At 38.7% G+C, this 17,223-nt stretch overlaps 1 protein-coding gene and 1 long non-coding RNA gene across 3 annotated transcripts in view; one reads left to right on the top strand and one right to left on the bottom strand.

The window, feature by feature from the left end:
• The first annotated feature begins 1,275 nt into the window (after positions 1-1,275).
• Positions 1,276-17,223, top strand: part of LOC309386009 (PALM2-AKAP2 fusion protein-like) — a 73,509-nt gene continuing 57,561 nt past the window's right edge. The window contains exon 1 of one of the 2 annotated variants that reach the window (XM_081940910.1): positions 1,276-1,434. The gene's annotated coding sequence lies outside the window, so the exon portion shown is untranslated. Of the gene's footprint in view, positions 1,435-16,339; positions 16,468-17,223 lie in introns of those variants that run through there. The other variant, XM_081940912.1, reaches the window with a different exon arrangement.
• Positions 10,898-17,223, bottom strand: part of LOC309386014 — a 35,072-nt gene continuing 28,746 nt past the window's right edge. Inside the window, exons 2-3 of the long non-coding RNA XR_014174330.1 lie at positions 13,007-13,094; positions 10,898-12,682 (exon numbers count right to left, since the gene is read on the bottom strand). This is a non-coding gene — a long non-coding RNA (uncharacterized lncRNA). The remainder of the gene's footprint in view (positions 12,683-13,006; positions 13,095-17,223) is intronic.

Here is a 17,223-nt window from a genome sequence, read left to right as displayed (position 1 = left end):
TAATAGAAAGAAGGACTAGGGGTGACATGATAGCATTGTTCCAATATCTCAGGGGCTGTCACAAAGAAGAGGGAGTCAAGCTATTCTCCAAGGCACCTGAGGGCAGAACAAGAAGCAATGGGTGGAAACTAATCAAGGAGAGAAGCAACTTAGAACTGAGGAGAAATTTCCTGACAGTTAGAACAATTAATCAGTGGAACAGCTTGCCTCCAGAAGTTGTGAATGCTCCAACACTGGAAGTTTTAAAGAAGAAGATATTGAATAACCATTTGTCTGAAGTGGTGTAGGGTTTCCTGCCTAAGCAGGGGGTTGGACTACTAGAAGACTTCCAAGAACCCTTCCAATTCTTTTATTGTTTTCTGTTCTGTTTTGTCTGTCTGTCTCTGTCTCTATCCATCTATCTGTCATTTGCATGTCTATCTATCATTATCTCACCTCAAAAGACAAAACTTAAACACAAAGTAGCTGAATAGCCCTACATAGCTTTTTTCCAAGCTGCAGATTTCCAAAGGCTTTGAAATGCAACTTCCATCATCCTTTGCCAGGGCAAGCTGATGGGGCTCAGGGGTCTGGGAATGATGGGATTTCCCTACATTTCTTGTGGGCAGAAAGTGGACCCATACGTTTCCTTGAAAACGCCTCTCAAAGTTTATTAGGGTGGCCTCTCTCCTCAGAAGAAAGATGCGCGCGCTGTTTAACCATCCCGTCAGCTCAATCTCATCGAGTCCAAAGGGCCAGTCAATGGGGCTAGGATAAAACCTGGGCCAGCAGGGGCTCTTTTTCGTGTCCGTTGCCCAACTAGGCAGCCTCTTTTCAACACCCCCCCCATCGCCCCCTTTTTAAACGCGACGGCAACAGAGAACCCCCCCTCCGCCCCCTTTTTAAACGGGCGGCGACAGGGAGCGCGGACAGCAAAAGCGGCGCCCCGCTCCTCTCCGCTCTTTTATTTTGTATTCAATCGGCAGCAGAGGCTCTTCGAGAGCCTTCTGGGGGCGCCAGGAAAAGGAGCCGAGGAGCGGCAGCAACGTTGCGAGCGAGCCGAAAAAGGGGGCAAAAAAAAGCAAAGCCAAAAAAACACAACCCCCCCCCCCAAGCTTTCCAGCCGGCTTTGGCGTGGCGCGGGAATCCGACCCACCGCCCCCTTCCCCTCGCAGACGGGGAGGGTGAACTGCCGCGCTGCACCACACCACTTCCCAAAACAGATTTCCAGACTTGGAAGCAGCCCGCCACGAAAGGAGAAGGAGGAGGAGGAAGCGAGGCGAGCGCCGGCTGCTCCTGCTGCTGTTTCGCGCTCTCCGCCCCCTTCCCGCGCCTTGACGCAGAGCGAGCGAGCGAGGGAGGGAGCGGCGAAAGGAACCGCACCGTCCGGCTGAGAACCCGAAGGGAAAAGCGGGAGAGTGGCGGAGGCTGGAGAAACCGCAGGCGGAGACCGAGGTAGCTAATCTTCTCCCCCTCCTCACACACCCACACCCGCTACCCTTCCGTACTCCAACCTTGGCGCCAAGGGCACCGTTTCTCTCTTCCTTTATAGGGCTGGCTATAGTTGCAGGGCGAGAGGGGGCGTTTGCCCCGCACCGTTGCCCCCATCTTCTAAATGCGGGCGGCGGCAGGCGCTGTTTGTGTGTGTGTGTGTGTGTGTGTGTGTGTGTGGCGCGGCAGCTTTGCCGCGAAAGAAAGAGAGGGAAGCCGCCGCTGGGGTGAAGGGGGGGGTGAAGCAGAGGTCTGTTCTCCCACAACTGCTTTTCATGGCCGTCCCTTCCTTCCTTCCCTCCTTCCTTCCCAGCTTTACGCCAAAAGGGAAAGGTTGGGAGCGTTTCGGAGTGGGCTTTTTTTTTTCAGGGCTACCCGAGGGGTGTTTCGGAGTGGCTCGAAGAAAGGGGGTGTTTTCCGCCGGTCCCGATGCAAGCGCGCCGCAGGATCCTTTCGCTGCCCGGGGGCGCCCAGCGTGTCTGATTATAACGTGTGTATTGAATGCTATTCTATATAGACCTATTCGCGGAAGGAACTCCCGCCGCTTTCGGGTCCTGTGGGACTGGTTTCCGAGGAATTGTGTGGAGGTTTGTGTAGCTTAAAAAAACAAGGCTGCCCAAGAGTCCAAGATCCTTTGCTTGGAATAATCGCCACCCAACAATGTATGGTCCTAAGCTTTGCCTGTGATCAGGAGAGTAAAGGGCCATGTTACCTGACTGGATGACCTTGATGTAAAATGTAAATAGAATACACAACAGTAAACCGGCATAAATATTCTAGGAAAGGAACAGGTTCTCTCCCTCCTACCCCGCGTTAACCTTGAATGCCGGCGAAAGTGGCTTTAAACTGCCGTGGGAGCTTCTTTTTGCAGAGAATTTAGGCATAGATGCGTGGGTGAGGAGACTATGCCAGATAATTCGGGTCTGTAAAGCTGTGAATCAAACAAGCGTAAAGATGTGGCTAATCCACTGTATTAGTAATACAGCCTTTTCCAGGAAATACTGATTTGCCTTCCTAACTAGTTCATCCCGAATGTCCCATAATGGAAGGCTGGTGTGTGGTTTTTTGGAGTCTTAGGAAGGTGAGCGAATGGTAGGATTTTGATAGAGAAGCAGAGAGTGAAAATTGAATTGGTGGTGAACCTTAGACTTTGGAAGAGGGAACACTGCAGGAATATCAAAGAGTTGTAAGCGCAATAGGTCATCTCTCTGCATGTGAAGGAGAAAGCGAAATGAAGGACAGAAACAGAAAGAAGGAACCATTTCCTTCTGATATTTGAAACGATACTAGTATATTTGGGTGAGAAAATACTAATAAGTTCTTAATAGGTTATGCAGGCATTAAAATGGAAAGGTATTATTAAACATTGGAAAGATATTTTTCCAGGTTTTTTTTTATATCTTGCATGGTTTTCATTTCTTAACCTCATCATTTCTTATTTCTTTTCCTTAAGCAGAATATAACACACATCCTCTGGTCTTCCAGTACAACCCTGTTAAATACACTACTGCCCAAATTGTTAAGAAAGTCAGTTTTCCTTTTATATTCATTTCAAAAAGATAGAAAAAAATGGCAGGTGAGACTTGTTACATATGGGTACCTGCATCCTACATTGAGGGTAATTTTTCAGAATGGAGAAGCAGGAGATAGCTAACATCATCTCAGGTTTTGCTTTTTAGAAGTTGTCTTTTCCCCCAAACAATGTTTTCCATATGCAATTTGCAAATATTTCAAACCCTTAGAAGGGGGGAACTCATAGGAAGGTCACCTGAAGCCTAGAAATGGGAGGGAGGGAGAAAGATGACGGATGTACCCAATTTTTTATTCTGAACCATTGCTTCATTAAGGAAACAAACAGGGCTTTCATTTCACAGCATAGTTACCAAGCCTTTTTCTCAATGTTTTGTTCTTGGGTTTTAGAAAGCAAATTAACTGCCGACCAAATGGAAAGCCTCACAGATATCTCCAAATCCTGTTGTTTGAATACATATCTGGCAAATCCAAAATTCTTTTATTATAACTTGGACATATTTCTGTACAACTAACTCTACCAGACTTTGAAAATTCCTGTTGCTAATGAATTCAGATGAAAAAATGTGAAGCTTTTCATTTTTGCTTTGTTGCCATTGAATTCTGCCACATAATTTGTGTACTTTTTACGGGTGTGCCTTGACTTAGAGCCATTTGTTTAGCGACTGTTCGAAGTTGTAACAAACTGAAAATAGTGACTGGTCCCTTCGCTTACCACCATCACAGCATCTCCAGAGTCACATGATCAAAATTTGGATTCTAAGCAACCAGTGTGTGTTTATCATGGTTGCAGCATCCTTGGGTCATGTGGAGAGCATTTTGTGATCACCTCAGCCAGTTTCCAACAAGCAAAATCAACGAGGAAAGCCAGATTTGCTTAATGATTCACTTAATAACCATGGCAAAAAAAAAGTCATAAAATTGGGCACGACTCACTTAACAATCACCTTGCTTAGCAATGGAAATTCTGACCCTATTTGTGGGGTCAGTAAATCGAGAACTATCTGTAAACCTCTTCAGGTCACATGAACTTTTAGGTATGTGGGTAGAGTATTGTAAGTGTAAGAATTTACAAAACTCAGAAGTGTCAACTTTGTAACCTCAGGGAATTGAGTTAAGAAATTTAAGTAGCTGCTTAAATTTTGTACTATGAGTGTTGGAGAGAGTTAAATATATCCAGAGTGGTCATGCATTGACATCTGATTGGCATACAAACAATTTCTAAATGAGTTGTAGATGCTTTTTTAAAAGATACTCCCCATCAGAACAAGATACCAAGGGTGTCAATGGTTTTTTTAAAATGATACACTTAATTGAATAATTGAACTTCCAGAAGTTTAGGCAGAAATGGCTTCATAGTGAGAAGGGAATGAATGGATATATAAAAGGTTGTTCAATAGTAGGATAAGAGATTGTTGCCTCTATATTGGAAACTTTGCTTAGTGTTTGACATTGTGATACAGTATAAACAGGACTCTAGCATTATCTCAGTGCATGGTCATATGGGTTGGTATTCATCCCTGGTGAATGTTCTACAGAGGCTTTTCTGCACTCTTTATTCCATTTTCACACTGTATTGTACTGACTATACAATGCTAATACTACAAAAGCATTTGTTTTGTTGCTCAGCGAATCTGTTTGGGGACAGCGGCATAGTCTTCAAAATGTTAAATTGTTCTCCTAAAACTAAATTGCTGCTGCATTGATGATGTCATTCTATAACATATCCTGAAAGCAAGTCAGCATATTAAAAAACTGTTTTGCACTATCTCAAGCTTTTATTGAATTTTGATATTTAGACAAATAGTATATACTTAAAACAATATCTTATGAGAGTAGTTGGGATGCCTTTAGACAAAGAAAGAAAGAAAATGGAGAAAACAGCACATTTTACCATATTTGTATATTTACAGAAATGTATTCTCAACAGTTTCTTAAAATTTTCACATTCCTTATTAGAAATAAGCATCTCTATTTCAAAGCTGTTATCATTTTTGAAGACATAAATACATTATTTATGTAATAAACCTGACAGGTATTAGTACTTGCATTCAAAGTTATCAAATCGGGTGTTAACTGTACTGTTGAATTAAACTTCAGGAGATTATCCTGCTTATTTTATACTGAAAAAACTGTTATTTATTTCATTATTATTTATTTAGGATTCTTTTTCTAGGCTGGCCAACTCCAAAAAAATGCTGGGCTGGTTACAATATTTAAAATATAGTTTTATTTAAAATGTGATTAGTAAACCATAACAAACCTAAATCTTATTGAAAACATTACTTTGTTTTTATTTATAATGTATATTTTTTTAAAGCAGAAGTTGTAATAAAATGTAATGCATGGGACAAATACTATAAACCACTATCTATCTATCTATCTATCTATCTATCTATCTATCTATCTATCTATCTATCTATCTATCTATCTATCTATCATCTATCTATCTATCTATCTATCTATCTATCTATCTATCTATCTATCTATTTATCCATCCATCCATCCATCCATCCATCCATCCATCCATCCATCCATCCATCCATCCATCCATCCATCCATCCATCCATCCATCTATCTATCTATCTATCTATCTATCTATCTATCTATCTATCTATCTAATGCATTCACCATCCATCTCACCTGAGTGAATCTGGGTACCTTACAACAAAAAAGGGAATAGGTAAGGCAATCCTGTTCTAGTTTAGTAGCTACTTTTGCTTAAGTGTTAAAGGGAACCCAGAGGAGGGCCTATGACTGTGGTGGTGAACTTATGGCACATGTGTCACAGGTGGCATGCAGAACCCTCTCTGCGCGCAAGCAAGCTGTCACCCCAGCTCAGCTCCACCGCGCATGCACGCGCGCCTCTCACTGGCCAACTGGTTTTTCGGGCTTTGCCATGCATGCGCGGGGGATGGGGTGCATGCAGGAGATGCACGTGCATTCAGGGGGCAGGGGGTTGCACACGCATGCGCGGGGAACATGCAGATGGTCACAAACGCATGTGGGGGAATGCAGGGGGGCTCATGCATGCATCGCATTATGGGAGCGCAAGAGCGCTTTCGGCACGCAACAACAAAAAGGTTAGCCATCACTGGCCTATGAGAAGGCCAATTAATATGAACAAAGGTAGTCCTTGTAGAATTTTAGGGCACTTTTAGGACACTTTTCCTCCCATCTATGTTAGACTTTAGTTCCCCCTAATCTTTAGTTAGTATAACCATTGGTTGATTTAGTGTTTTCAAAGAGAGAACCATAACTTTGATCTGTATTCACCAATAGAGTGGGAATCAATATACTTAGCCCAACCTGTCTCACATAGTAATTGAAGAAGACCTCAGCGTTTTGAGCTTCTAGATGTAATGCATGTTATAGATGTAACAATAAATATAGCTGGTTGATCGGAAAGCACCATGGGCAAACAGAACTGAATATTTTGGGCTGACTAATCGTGTAGCATTGTTGATATTTTCCTCTTGTAGATGGATAAATGAAAATTCTATGGAACCAAGTAGGACTTTCTTTGGAGTAAACATAGTAAGATCTGGCTCCAGTATTTTTGCTTTGTACTTCCTATTGCAACAATGTGACTATAACTATAATAACATATCAAGTTATGCCAATTTCTTACATTGTTCTCATGAAGCAAGAAATATTTCACAATTAAGAAAGATTCTGCTTCCATATTTTACACTTTCTAATGTGCTGCTGGATTATTATTTTTTAAAAAATGGCTCAGGACAGAACCAGTGATATTATGTAAGCTTTGAGCTCTATGCTAGGATGACCTGCACTTAAACCTGCAAATCTATAATTGAATGATGTAAGATTAGGGTTCTAATAGTCTAAAAGAAAAAGAGTTTTCTTTCCGGTATCTGATTAGAAAACCTGTGAACCATTGAGTCATAATTTCAGAGATCTTTCCTTACCAAAATAGAGAAACATAATGACCACAGGTAGACAAAAAAGCACTAGGAACAGGAGTAACTTCTGACTTCCTAGCCAGCTTTCCCATTGACTTTCATTGTGGGAACCTGGCAGGGAGCATGGGAAATGACATTCACAGCTGTAGCACTGAAGGAGCAACAACTTTGCCAAATGTCAATCCTACAAGAGTCATGGGCCCTGGAGTTCAAATGCATTACGGGGATTATCCCAGTTGAAGTACATTGATTGAAAAATTGTTGCCCTGTCATGTACCATTTTGCCCAGTTGAAGGTTACAAACGAACAGTTACAAAATATTTAGTAGTATATAGATAGAAATTATTGGAGAATCCATCCAATGCACTACTGCATATGTTTATGGGGGAAGGTCTCCTTCACTATAAACCACAAACAAACATAGAAACAAAATAGCAAAATTAGAGGGATGGTGAGGAACAACATAAAAACATGTTTTATGTTTTTAAAATTCATTTGAATACACAGGGCTTAGCTGAAAATACATTTCTCTTATTGTAGGTTTAGCTTTGTATTGTATTTTAAGCATCTTTCTGATTGTTGTTTTAAACCAGTCAGGTGCTTTCAAGAAAATTAACCTTGTGTTTGCATGGGCATATTAAACAGCAGTACCCTATAAGCTCTACAAGTTCATAGGCTTCAGCAAGTATGAACTATTTCACTTTCAAGCATGTAATTTTGAATGCATTTGAAGATAAAATTAGTAGGTCTTGATTATGGCTTCCTTCTGGTGTATAGTACTAGGAGGGGGTAGGGTGCACTGATAGAATGTGTTGAGTACTGTGTGAAGATAAACAGGACTACTACAGAAATACAAATCAAGGAATCTGAACCAGCCTAGCTTACATGGATAGAAAGGATAAGAAAGAATGGCATGATAATTTATACTGAGAAGAAATAATACAGGAAGCTTCATATGTTGTAAAGTAGCTGCCGAGTAAATAATCTGCAGTGTCCTTATAGCCACTTATTCATGTTACAAGGCAAGGGTTACTTGTGTTTTCCCAAGAACCTAAGGGGGTAGAAAAAGAAGAACAAAGAAGATTTAAAAAGAATGAGGGGGGGGGCAGGGAATGGTAAAAAGCTTAATGTTTGTTCTGATCTCGACATGCTGTTCCTGATCATTTCTTCACAGAACCGGGCATCAGAGTTTTCAAAAACAACATATCAGTAATGGGATATATATTCTGTTGAAATTTGTGAAGTTCTTAATACTTTTAGCAATCTTTATAGTAACTAGGTCGGTCTAATATCTTAAAACTGTCATCTGCTCAGGATTACCCCCAGAACTTTCTGGCCTTGTAAACATCATACTTCTTTAGCACTTTGTGACAATTAGTATATTGTCCTTTATTGACTACAATATAAAGTGGTATAAATAGATTAACAAATACTAGGATTTGATCTCATGTTTTCCCCTTATCTGTCTATTTATTTCTCATTCAATTTATGGCTTCTTTGCTGACTGCAGACTGTAATTTGTCATTATATCTAAATTGGCAAACTATAGCTTGTTCTCCAAGCTAAGTTTACAAAAGAGTTTCAGTCGTACTGTACAATCTTGGATGTAATTAAAAGTGATAATTTGCCACAATCCAGCAGGAAAAACTAATATGAAAATATGCTCTGATATTATTGAAGCCTTAGGTGAAGGTCTTTGTTTGTGGATATGCTGGAGAGTGTGTGTATTAGCAGTTAAAGCCAATTTGATATCCTTGGCCAATTCATGTGAACCTTTGTCTAAAGAATAGATTCATTGAGATGCCTTCCATATATTTTGTGCCTTCAATTACTAAGATTCCTGTAGTTCTGTAGCACCAAATCAATTGGAACCACAGGCTCTTGCTAATGTCATGATACACATAGAAGAAAAGTAGGACTTACATGTCTCCTGTAGACACCATTGTTCCCAACAAACATAGAAACCTGTAAATGAAAGAAGAATAGAATAGAATAGAATAGAATAGAATAGAATAGAATAGAATAGAATAGAATAGAATAGAATAGAATAGAATAGAATAGAATAGAACAACAGAGTTGGAAGGGACCTTGGAGATCTTCTAGTCCAACCCCCTGCTTAGGCAGGAAACCGTACACCACTTCAGACAAATGTTTGTCCAATCTCTTCTTAAAAACTTCCAGTGTTAGAGCATTCACAACTTCTGGAGGCAAGTTGTTCCACTGATTAATTGTTATGTCAGGAAATTCCTCCTTAATTCTAGGTTGTTTCTCTTCTTGATTAGTTTCCATCCATTGCTTCTTGTCCTGCCTTCAGGACAAGAAGCCTTCAGGACAATCAGAATAGGTTGACCCTCTCTTCTTTGTGGCAGCCCCTTAGATATTGGAAAACTGCTATCATGTCACTCCTAGTCCTTTTTTCCATTAAACTAGACATACCCAATTCCAGCAATCATTCTTTATGGGGTTTAGCTTCCAGTGCCCTATTCATTTTTGTTGCTCTTCTCTGCACTCCTTCTAGAGTCTCAACATCTTTTTTAAACCATGGCAAAAAACTGTATTAATTTAAAATTAATTTCCTCTAACTCACTCATTGTTAACTGTCTGTTGTAGGTTGAACGTCTGATAATTAGTAAATTGGGCATATACTTTATTGTAGCAGTGATATGTCCTTGTGATATGCAGAGCAAAAAACCCCTTTTAATTGCTGTTTTCATTGTCAATTTTTTTCAACACACTGCTGGATATCCCAGTATAGAGACAGAGAGTGTGGGCATCCTAGCAATAATTTTCACTTGCAAAATGAACAATTTTTAGCTCAGGTTTTAAGAGTGCAGTTTGTTTATCGCGTGTTGTTATTTACTGTTGCTTACAGTTATTTAATTTTCTCACTCTTATATATACACACATATATACATAGCTGTATAACGTATGCATACTCAGAATGCATACTACCCATAAACACAAAACAAATTAGCTAAGAGCAAAGTTCTGCTTCCTCTGAAGTACATGAAAATGTTTCGCAGGCATGATTAAAAATACATACCGGTACTTCAAAATAATGTATACATACTGTATGCATTCTTGCATATTGGCAAATAAAACTTGTTTTTTTTGCTGATTTTTAAAAAATGAAAAGAGAATTTCTTGCGGAATAGTTTAAGCATTGCCCTCTATCTGTACCCTGAAAATGATACAATATTATTTTTTTAAAACATCATTTGTTTAAAATAGTTATCTGTTCATTTCTTCACTATATAATAAACTAAAATTAAAGTTTTTCTAAAATGCCTACTGAGATCAGTAGGGAAAAAGGCTTCAGGATGAGATACTGAACAGACCACAACATAATAATTTTCACAATTATACACTGGCTCTTGAGATAGTGTTGACATAACATATCTCTAAGTAGATAATAGTCCATGTGAAGTCGGATTGTCTTACAAAAGCACAAATTGTCTGATCATTGCAATTTACCACCTGCAGAAGGAAGACAAAGATCCCAGATACTATATAATAAAGATTAACTGAGCCAAGTCTTTGTGACCATATGAAGTAAGAATACGTGTCATTTTCACTTTTACATTCATAAAAGTTCAGATCATTTCCAAACAAACAATTATATTGTTGTTAAAGGATGCAGAATTAATGCATGCAAAAATACTATCATTCTGTATTTTCAGAATAAACCCTGTGGTTGCTACAGCTTAAAACTCTACATTCCTATATAGGTTTCTATATTCATTTTAACAGAAAAGAAAAGAAAGCATAGGACTTTGTGTGATCTATATATGAACAGTTGTGTATCTTAAATAGATAAATAGATAGATAGACAGACAGACAGACAGACAGACAGACAGACAGACAGACAGACAGATAATGTATATGGTACGTTTATATAATACTGTTATATATACTGTAGAGAGAGAGAACTGTTATATATAGTAGTCCAAATTTTTTTTGTGTGTGTATGTATACTTACATATGTAGGCACCAAACAGAACTATGGAGCATATATTTTGTTACTACAGTTTCTACCTGCAATCTTTTGAGAGAGACACAGGAGGAGGGAAAGCAGTTCTAGAAACTACTATTTGTAGGTGCTTGCTGTTGTAAATTCTTAGTTTAATTTCCCTATGCATAGGACTCTTCTTTCTTTACACAGTTAAAAACATTCTAGAAAACAAATTAGTAAGAGAAGAGTAGTGTTGCTATAATTCCCCAAAACAATAATAAGTATGCAATGTACAGCAATGTGTAAAAAAAAAAGGAAGGTGAGAAGAAAGGAATTTCCTCCTCCACCCTTGCTGTTGCTAAGTTGTGATCTAATGTTGCTGGAAAGGCGGAAGGGAGGAGGCAATAGAGAGGTTGCACTTATCTTCAGAATGTCACTTCGTGTGCTCACTCTGAAGGACTTTAAGGCCACAGGTCTTACCAAACGCTTTTTAAACATTTAGTCATAGCTGATGGAAAAGCCATTTGAATGAGGGGAGGGGCACAGGGGACTAGGTTAGGTATTGAATTAGTTGAGCAATTAGTGCTGTGAATTTTAGAGTGTCTTCCAAGGAATTTTAGAGTGTTTGGTCACTTATTTCATGGTTCAGTGCCGGTTAAAATCTCAGTTCACTCACATGTCCAAGAATGTCCATTGAAAGCTACATCTCAAAAGAGATACCAGAAGTATTGGTTCACCATATGGGGAGAATAAAAATTAATGTAAATATGAAATCTCATATGATTGCCCAAAATTTCATGTAATACTTCTTAATGATATGCTTTTAATTGGACCTACAAGCCCTCTGGCAACTAACACAGTAATATCAAAATAACTCTTTTATAATAATGGATTTATTGACCACAGACCTGGCCACTATATTCTGCACCAGTTGTAAATTCTTAATTATATTCAAAGGATGCTTTCAGATTGCATTACAGTAGCCAAATTGCATGGTGACCAAGGTGTAAGTCACTTTCAGAAGGGATCTAGATAGGACCATAACTAGATAGGACCTCACTACACATTAGTCTGTGTGCAACTCCACATGCAACAAAACCCACCCATCCTCCAATAAAACAGACCGTGTGCATAGATCTGAATGCTTTATTGAAAGAACAGGATATGGTGAAACTGGGGAAAATAGGGATACACACAATGAGAACCAAATACAAGATAGACAGTATTAAGTTACTCCTGAACATAACAATTAATAAATACAAGCAATTTAAATCTCACCAGTGATGCTGCGTGTGTGGGATGGGTTTGTCCTTGGATGACCATGTGCCCCAGATTAAGATGGATCTCCAAATGCTAAAGGAAATGGAGTCTGGCTTCCCAGCGTGCCCTTGGTTTGAGAGTGCGGGTTGATGAGTAAAATGGGTTTGGTCAGCTTCAAACAATGTACTTGGTACTTGTCCCTCAGGCCACTAGATGGGGCGAGAGAGCAACAACAGTATATAAAAGTTATATGCTGGGGCATGACAGCTGGTGTAAATTCTGCAGCTGGGTGATGGGTCACAGCTTCCATCTGTTATTCTAACAGGAGTTGTGTGTCTAAAGGGACCAGCTCCTCAACAGGAAGCATAGTATCTTGAAGACTAATATTCCTGGTTGCTTATTAACAAAACACAACTCCATCTTGATAATATTAATCTGAGCTTGTTTCTTTCCATTGCTTACCGCCTTCAGATACTAGTTCGAGACTTTTAACAGCATTTTCAGTTCTCCATGGGATGGCAATATTCAGTTCAGTGTCATCAGCATCCTAAGAAAGAAAGTTGGAAAAAGCAAAACAAAAAGACAGAAATACTTACATTGTCAAGGAAATTAAAAAAAAAACATATTGACAGTAGGTAAGCATGGTAATGTAGGCGTGGCTACATTGACAAGGCTGGGAACCTAAGAAAAGTATTGTAAATGTGAAAATATGAAGAGAAATTATTTCCTTATTGTTGCCAAGAAAAGTATGTAGACATACCCATTTGGTCACCAGACTCAAAGGCGTCTTTATCTTATATTCAGCTGAAAGCTTCCTTAAGTAGGACATCCTTATCTGTTCTTAAAAATAGCAGATACAGATTTGACTTACAGTCTACTGCTGCATTTGTTATTAGAGGTGTGTCCAGAATTTCTCCCCTCTACCACACATGGAAATATCATCCAGTTTCTCCGCATTCCTGCCAACACATTGGTGATATATTGCTGTAAGTACTACCTAGCAGTATCAGTTTGAGATACAATCTATACATAAAACCTTTCAGAATATTGTTTGATATTTTCTGTGACTATGCCATGTAGTTTCTCATGGTGCTTTAATAGCAATTTTAGCTGGGTTAAATTTGTTTCCTACTGTATTACGTTTAAATAATAAAGGCAGGATACATATAAATAAATAAAGCAATTTGTCAATATTTGGTTTATAATCTTTAGGCTATAGTACATGTCTTATAGAATACTTATAGCTTGTAAGGACAAGCTAGCAAGTGCATTGTTAACATCCTACAAAAAGATTGCATATCTGTGTACAAAAAAAGTTGCCTAAAAATGCCTGGTTCTACACAGGCATCACGTTAGCATAAAGAAGAATATCTGAACCTGTAGCTATTATAATATAGGATGAACCTGAGTACTGAGATATATATCTTGCCTTTCCTTTGAGAGCTCAATACAGCATTCAGATCAAAAGATAGGCATATGTTTTGTTATTATTATTAGGTTGGATAATGTTCTCATATGTCATTTGTGACTTACCTTTGTGTAGCATATAATTAGAAGAACTGTGATTACCATCTAGCTGTTCTGAACAAGTCATGACATATTGGATTGACATAGCATTATCTGACTAACCATGAGTGTTGTGCTTCTTTCCCATCCCTACTGAAAACTTTTGGATTAATCTCTCGCTACAAATCAAGATATCAGTCTTATCATTACTATCAGGTATTGGTAGTCCTCTGGTTAAAACTATCGTTGGCTCAGGATTGCCATCACTAAGCAATGACAGTGCATGACGGCAACATTTAACAATAGCAATCCAGACAGTTCCAGTTGTCCTAATTCAAAATACAGGTAGTCCTTGACTTATGACCACAATTGAGCCCAAAATTTCGGTTGCTGAGCAAGACAGTTGTTAAGTGAGTTTTGCTCCATTTTATGACCTTTCTTGCCACAGTTGTTAAATGAATCATTGCAGTTGTTAAGCTAGAGCCATGGTTGTTAAGTAACTTCCCCATTGATTTTGCTTGTCAGAAGGTCTCAAAAGGTGATCATGTGGCCTAGGACACAGCAACCATCATAAATATGAAGCAGTTGCCAGGCATCTGAATTTTGTTCATGTGATCATGGCAATGTTGCAATGGTCGTAGGTGTGAAAATGGCTATAAGTCACTTTTTTCAGTGTCGTAACTCAAAATGATCAATAAATGAATATGGATATGTAAATGTATATGGCTCATTAGGCAGGAGGTGAATAGAGCGCCAGGTAAGGAGTGTAGGGGTATAGCAAGATTGTGTAGCAGGCCCAGCACAGGTTGTGTGCAAATTGGGGGATGCTGCAGTGTGGTGCAAGTGGCACAAGTTCAGGAAGACAGGGGAAAGAGCATGGAGTGTGTAAGCATAAGGAGGACCAGGAAGGAGGCCATTAGTGGGTATGTACATGTGTAGGAATGCAAGAAGGCCAGGAAAAGAGAGTGTTGGTGCATGCAAGTGTGTGCAAGCCCAGGGAGGCTGGGAAGAAGAATGCAGGGTACATATGAGCAAGAGGGGAAAGGAAGGCATAATGCATTTGAGGGTTCATAAGTGTGAATTTACCCAAATTCTGTTCACATGACCCTCAGTTGTTACCTTGTGTAACAAAACATTTGCAAGGAAACAACAAAGCTCAAAGAACACTAAGGACTACATAGTTCAACCAAACTATATATATTCTCTTCTAGTAGTAAAGTTTTTATGTTTAGATGTTAACAAAGGCAAATTAATTTAACTGTATTATGCAATCAGGCTATCCTATAGAAATCTGTGGTTATGTTCTCATTTCTGAGATGATAAACCAGCTAAAATTTATAAAGTTCTAAAGCTGTATTACATCCGCTTCTGTATCAAGTCTTGAAATTACATTGACACATCAGATATCACACCAGAGTTCTGTAACCTTCAAATCAGCTAATGTTGAATTCATTGATCTGCATTCATATTTCTGCTTCCCTATTGCAATAAGAAACAGTGGCAGCAAGAAGAGTTTTTCTCTTCAATATAGGTTACTAATCCCTTAAGTCTTCTTAATGGAAAAATCACTTGGCTATAATTAAATCTCACAGCCTCTGGACATAAAGAAAAAAAATCAAATAATAATCACAAGGGAATACAATTAAAAGATTCCGTTCCTAACTTATTAAAACGAATAGTGCACCATGGTTTTGTTCAGAAGTGGGAATGTGTGACATACTAAACCAACACTTCCTTAGTTTGGGTGGGATACCCTTTTATGGATGAAGCATTAATGATTTTTTTTTGGGTGGTAGTGGGAAGGAACCAAATTAGAGGAAATGCTAGAATTTCCTTAGAGTGTCCTGTATAATGATGACAGGAAACTGTTGTTTTAAATGGCTGGGGCGCCTCATGTAACCTCTTCGGCACAGATCCTTGCAGGAGAGTTTTAAAACATTTTATATTACAACAGCACTGCACTTCTAAATCCGACACTAACTCTGATATAAACTGATGAAAAAGAGAGAGAAAAACGACTACCATATTTATTCACTGTTCTGTTTACATGTTATTATATCAAGTTATGGTTTGTTTTAACTGCTTTAGTGAACAAGTTATAAGGATTAAGTTCACATAATATTCAAAACTAGGTTGGCTGGTTGGTTTCGGGAAAATCTGAGTGATGAAAGTTCACAATTTTCCATACAAAATAGCTAAATTCATGTTAAACATTTTTATAGCAGCTTCAGCTCAGTTCTACCATTTGGTACAGTATATCTAACCTAATCTAAGAACACATTATAGGGCGAGTCAAATTTTTCAGCTTTCAATTTCCAAACATTAGGGGTGCTCAAAAGTTGTGACATGCCTTAGGGATTGTAAATATATTTTGGGCACTTTAATATTATTTGACACCCTTGCTGTAGAACATCCACTTTTTTGCTACTGAAAAGTTAGTCTTTGAATGAAATGAATCATCTACTTAAATTCTATGACTCTGATTTGATGACAGGGCTGACTCAGATAGTCAACCATCCCAGGATAAATAACTATGTGGCTTAGCAATGTACAGTCTTAAACTCTCTGGTCAGATGGGATATGATACTTCTTCCCACCCCCAGTTCCCACAAAGATGACTTGGAGGCTGTCACTTGCTGCTTTTCTTTTTTTAAAATCTATTCAAACCATTGTGGACATTTATGGACATTGTTGGGAGGATGCTAATCCATCTTCATTCCTTTCTTCCACTCCCCATGTAGCCAGAGGGGGTAAAAAGTAAAAGGAAAGGGAAAACTGCATTCCTAGAAGAGCTTCATTTTGGAGAGGCTGCATTTCTTTGTGCTGGTAAGAGGAAGGAAAGATCAATTCTCTTCCTGTTTGTGTGGTATAGCTGACTTAGGTTAATTTAGCCTCAAGTTTGGGATTGCTTAGCCCTGAAACTAATCCTCCTTTATTCTCAGACTCGAATAACACATTAACCTTCCCTTTTGATCCAGTTAAATTTGCTGTGTAAACACAATCAAAATTTGGAGCAGCAACACTTTAAATGGGGACTACCGGTAGTTTATAACATGGAACTCTCTGTAACATATTGTCTTTATGCAGCCTTCAACTTTAGCTCCTGTTGTTTGACCTGGACATTCTTAAGTTTTTTTGTGTGGTACAGCCTTTAATTTCTACTGCAGGAAAGGGTCATGAGAGTATGTATCTAGGAAATGCTGTTTCCTTTCCTGTACGGGAGATTAAAATGCAACTGGGTTTCTCATTCTTTTAAAGTTTTGATTTGTTGCTGTTAAATTGGTTGAATTAGTAAAACCACTGGCTTTCCTTGAATCTGCAAGAAAAAATGATTTTTGTAGCCTTAGCTTCAGAATGTAGTGTGCCAGGTGTGAATTTCCCATAGTCTGCTAGAAGATTCTAATGGAACATTTAGAAAGCATTGTTGTTGTTTTTGTCAAGTTTTAGAATACTGCTGACAGTATAACAAAAGCCTTAAGCTGGAATAACTACTAGTCTGAATAATTATATAGTAGCTTCTATGATGTTGGGAGGACACTCTTTCTCTTTCTCTGGAAATTGAATTGCTCTTGAAATAAAATA

The sequence above is a fragment of the Natrix helvetica genome (assembly GCF_964273705.1).
Source record: "Natrix helvetica genome assembly, chromosome: 2".
Lineage (NCBI taxonomy): Eukaryota > Metazoa > Chordata > Lepidosauria > Squamata > Natricidae > Natrix > Natrix helvetica.
This window is presented reverse-complemented; position numbering and strand designations above follow the sequence as displayed.